Raw genomic sequence first — 6,000 nt, 5'->3', positions numbered from 1 at the left:
CCCAAACTTAGCTCAGCATGCTTCGTAATTAGGTCGTTACAAGAATTTCTAAACAGCAGTATCTTAAAGGCAATATATTTTGCCTATTTTCATTCCATTATGTCCTACGGAATAATATTTTGGGAAAATTCTGCAGATAGTAAAAATATATTCTTATTACAAAAAAGAGCCATTAGAATAATAGTTGGAGCAAAGGCTAGAGAATCATGTAGATTATTTAAAAAAAAATTAGAGATTTTAACCTTAACAAATCAATACATATACTCTATAATAAATTTCCTCTTATGTAATAAAGAAAATTTTCCAATTAATTCAGCCATACATAGTATAAATACCCGCAGAAGGAATGATTTTCATACGTCATCACCAAATTTATCATGCTATCAAAGGGGAATACGTTACATGGTGATAAAAATGTTCAATAGTCTTCCTGAAGACATTAAGAATCATAGCCAAAACCCTGCATTATTTAAGGTAAAACTAAAAAATTACTTAATATCTCACACATTCTATTCTGTAGATGAATTCTTGACATTTCACAGTACTGTGTAAATATTTTAATACTATTAAATGGTAAACATATTACATTGTATAAAATATTATTGTTATTAAGGTATTAATTCTGTCATATTTCATATTTGCATTTTATATGTATTGCATTTATATTTAAACGTAAGAATTGGACATGCTCTTTATTCTATGCTATAAAGCAAATGGAAGAATATTATGGAACGAATAAATCTATCTATCTATCTATCTATCCATCTATCTATCTATCTATCTATCTATCTATCTATCTATCTATCTATCTATCTATCTATCTATCTATCTATCTATCTATCTATCTATCTATCTATCTATCTATCTATCTATCTATCTGTCTATCTGTCTGTCTGTCTGTCTGTCTGTCTGTCTGTCTGTCTGTCTGTCTGTCTGTCTGTCTGTCTGTCTGTCTGTCTGTCTGTCTGTCTGTCTGTCTGTCTGTCTGTCTGTCTGTCTGTCTGTCTATCTATCTATCTATCTATCTATCTATCTATCTATCTATCTATCTATCTATCTACCTACCTATCTATAGACCTAAAGCTGACAAAACAAGAAATAATTGATTTGGCACTGAATAGATATGTTAGATAAAATTCATTACCATTCTCACTTACTTCAGTCTTACAAAATATTTTCTCTTAATTCACTCATAAAAATGAAAAATGAGATTCACAAAGACGACGTTCTTTCCTCATGCATTTTACTTGTTTTGTAACAATTCAAATTCTATTCCATGTTGAGAATAATATTATCACTATTTATTTATTCGACAATAATCAATCAAATAATATTTTACTGAAGTACAATAGGTCTTTATTAAAAAATTTAGTTATAGGTCACGCCAGGGATTTTGGCAGATGGATTTTCTTAATGCAATCTGGAGAGCGAGTTCTCACCGCTTGCAAGATCGGCTGTTATCTCTGTCGCAGTGGAATGGGTAGGACATAAGAGTAAACATGCACGCCCGAGTATTTGTGCACTCTGGACAGTCACCTCCAAAAACGAAACAAATATTACAGTAGTCTATACGTGTCTTTGGTATTCCCAAGATACTTGTTCGATCAATTAAAATGTGTCTCAATGAAACTTACAGCAGAGTCCGTATAGGCCAGTTTCTATCTGATGCTTTTCCAATTCACTGCGGGCTAAAGCAAGGAGATGCACTATCACCTTTACTTTTTAACTTCGCTCTAGAATATGCCATTAGGAAAGTTCAGAATAACAGAGAGGGTTTGGAATTGAACGGGTTACATCAGCTTTTTGTCTATGCGGATGACGTGAATATGTTAGGAAAAACTCCACAAACGATTAGGGAAAACACGGAAATTTTACTTGAAGCAAATAAAGCGATAGGTTTGGTAGTAAATCCCGAAAAAACAAAGTATATGATTATGTCTCGTGACCAGAATATTGTACGAAATGGAAATACAATCTGTTTTATATATGGAAATATATATGTATATGGAAATATGTTAATCCTTAGTCAATAGATAAGACTGAGTTTTACGAAATACGAACATTAAGGGATGGAAAATGGGAGGCAGTAATGATCAAAATAATTATACCGATTTATTTTTTTTTAACCAGCAGACGTGAAGCCTTTAAATTTAAAACAAAGATTCACTCATCAAATTGGGTTAGACTATTCATCTCATCTCTCAGAATTGTTTCTAAAATGTATAAGGAAAGTAAAAAAATTCAATTTCATCTTAGCTACCTTGAAATAACTTCAGTTTTTTTTTTTTTTTTTTTTTTTTTTTTTTTTTTTTTTTTTTTTTTTTTTAACTTCCGAGCAGAGAGGAGAGAGAAAGAAGTCGACGATTTCAAAAATTCACTGAACTATATTTAACTAGAGACGTAAAATTTAAAATGAAGGTTAGATTTTTAAATACCATATCCTACTGATGAAAAGGCAGAAGGGAGTGAGAAATCTCATGTCATCCGATCTCGATGAAAGTCGATATCTGGGGATCTTTGCGATCACAGAATACGAATAAGGTATTATTTAGTCCGACTTTGTCCCTAAAGTGGTGGAGTGGGACAAAAATGGGTGAGAAATTAAATTAGATATCTTAGGGGTTTTCGAGACGAAAATTACGAATAATACAATTTGTGCGAATTCAATATGGCAGTTTCAGTACTATGAATTGTATTTTAAAAAATTAAACATCGGATATCGCACAGGTAACACATGTACAGTATTTAAGGGGGTATGTAACACCTTTTGATAGTAGGCCTATACTTTTAGTAAAATCCAAAGTGTAATTTCTACATATTCTGAATGAATGTTGTGCTGGAATTTAGTATAGTCATCAGCAGGGAAAGGATTTATATGTAAATACATATTTACTTATAAAGCTAATATAATTTATATTTTGCATTATCTTTATGTTTCACAATGTGTAGGGTTGAAAAATCCTACTTTTATTTTCCATATTTTTCCATATTTTAGAGTTTAGTACATATTTTCGTTAATTTCCATATATTTTCCATATTTCATATAAAACAGTCCATATTATATTAGGTTTAACAATAAAACAAAACAAAATTCCATTAACTTTTAAAAATACATTTCAACAATAGAGATTTAAACACATGTTCAGTAATCCCTTTAACATCAGAGTTATTTGAAAATTAGCAGTCCTATCAACAATGGGAAAGTAAGTTACAAAACTGTATTAATTTAATTTAAAATTTTTAACAGACTTCAGTTGTGCAGCTCAACAGTTAAATGCCAGTCAGAGTACACATAGGTTCAGTTTTGTAAATCATACTATAAAGACGGTAAATATGCCAAAAGTACGTCATTCAGTCAATTTAAAATCAAAACTAACAAGTTACATTTCAGAATTTAAAGAAGATGGTTTATCAACTGACAATAAAATATTATTTTGTAATTTGTGTCAGTGTGCAGTATCATCTACACAAAAGTTCCTGGTGCAACAACACATTACAACTAGTAAACATCAGGCCAACAAACAACTAAATTCCAAGCAGAGACAATTGTTTTTAACACAACCAACAACATCGAATGTAAGATCTGAGTTTAACATCGACCTGTGCCGTTCTCTCATCTCTGCTGATATTCCTCTCTACAAACTAAAGAATAAGGTCTTCAGGGAATTCCTTGAAAAATATACTCAACATACAATCCCGGATGAGTCAACACTTAGGAAGACGTATGCTCCATCCATCTACGATGAGACAATACAGAAGATAAGAGATGAAATTAAAGATAGTTCAATTTGGGTTTCCATTGATGAGACTCCCGACAAAGAAGGTAGACTTGTTGGTAATGTAGTTATCGGTTTGTTAAGTGAACAATATTCTGAACGAATTCTTTTACATTGTGATGTTCTAGAAAAGTGCAATAACAAAACTATAGTTAAACTGTTCAACGAAGCTATGGGTATCCTGTGGCCAAAGGGTATTATGTACGATAATGTGTTATTCTTTATTAGCGATGCTGCCCCTTATATGGTCAAAGCTGGACAAGCATTATCTGTTGTATATCCTAAATTGACTCATTTTACTTGTGTGGCGCATGCATTTCATCGTGTGGCAGAAGTGGTCAGAGACAATTTCCCTAAAGTAGATTTGTTGATTTCATCAGTGAAAAAAGTATTTCTCAAAGCTCCCAGTAGAGTTAACGTGTTGAAAGAAATGTACCCTGAAATTCCATTGCCACCAAAGCCAATTTTAACTAGATGGGGTACATGGCTAGAAGCAGTTGAATATTATGCCGAACATATAGACTCTATTAACAATGTTCTCCTTGCATTGGACTCTGAAGATGCAGTCTCAATTGATACTGCGAAAACAGTTACCTGTGACATAAGTGTGAAGAATGACTTAGCTCACATTCAGCATACATTTTCATGCATCATAAAAACGCTCAAAAGTCTCCAAAATAGGCACCTTTCACTATCTGAAAGTTTTGAAATTATAAATAGTACTGTGGAACAACTGAATCGTGGTAGAGGTAAAGTTGCAGATGCAGTAAGAGCTAAGGTGGACACTGTACTTTCAAAAAACCCTGGATATGAAGAACTACAAAAGGTTGTTGCTGTGATGAGTGGTGAATCAACAGTGAAGATTAACTTGGACTTATCCCCAGCAGACATTGTGAAATTGAATTATGTACCAGTTACTTCTTGTGACGTCGAACGCTCTTTTAGTCAGTATAAATCTATTCTCAGAGACAATAGAAGAAGATTCACTTTTCAGCACTTGAAAGAAATGTTTGTAACCTATTGTTATGGTAACAGACAATAAAAATTGTGTTTTGTTGAAACTACATTGGAAGATAAGGTACGTCCATTATATTTTTTGTTTAGTTTGATTAAAATGTACCAATATTTAACGTACATAGTCATTTTTTTTATAATTTTAAGTCCATATTTAATTCCATATTTTGGTAAAAATCCATATTTAATTCCATATTTTGGTAAAAATAACTACATATATATTTACATATTTCATATATTTTTAGTCCATATAAATCCGTTCCCTGGTCATCAGCCAATACCTCTAGAATAATAAACAACTTTTTAGAATCCATAAAATACAGTATTTATTGTGAATGGTAATTATATTTTTCAATTGGTGCAATTTGTGCAGGGAAAATTGGTTTCTCCGATATTTTGTACGATTTCGAATATTTTGAAATGCTTTGTTCTCTGTTCTATTCATAATGTGCGTGTGAAGAAATTATTGCCCTTGTAATATCCAGTACAATCCTATTTATTATACTCTTATATAAATCTAACTTCCGCAGCATGCAATTTTACCCAATTAACCAAATTATATTTTGATTATTAAGAAGAATCGTAATTTTATTAACTTCAATTGTCGCACCACCAGTAGACGATCCCTAGATTATTACTGGACAAATCTTGTATATTGATCTGGTAAGGGTAGAATTTTCCTTTTAATTAAGAATTAACTTAATTTAGAAAATGTAGGAGACGTATTGTAAAATCATTGCGAACGGAAGTCATTTACATTTATTAAAGGTATTCTTTGAGTAGGACTGTACCGTGGTGTGTTTCATAATAAGGATAATTGATATGAGCTGCTGTTATGAAAATATGAACGACTCAGAATGTTATCGCATCTCATTCTCGCAGCTTACAGAAACAATATTGGCTCGCCTACTGGAAATGTCATCGAGGTCATCTGCCAAAATCGGTGCCTCCGACTATACGAATCAGATCCATGAGAAGTTAACTCTAATAGTTGAGGGTATGGCTACACGAGGCACCAGCTATCGGACAGTGCTTCTTTGGACGAAAATATAAAAGCGGCATAAGGACTTTTGCGCTGCATACTCGTCAGATTGAGTTACTAAAAAGTTTGCGATGCACCCGCTAGTAGCGCTAACGGCAGCAAAAAGGTCGATATCTTTCTGCGAGTAAGAACGGCGTACGTCGATTGCAACGTATATGCGTGGTGGGA

This window comes from Periplaneta americana, chromosome 4 (assembly GCF_040183065.1).
Source record: "Periplaneta americana isolate PAMFEO1 chromosome 4, P.americana_PAMFEO1_priV1, whole genome shotgun sequence".
Lineage (NCBI taxonomy): Eukaryota > Metazoa > Arthropoda > Insecta > Blattodea > Blattidae > Periplaneta > Periplaneta americana.
Note: the sequence above shows the minus strand (reverse complement) of the source record.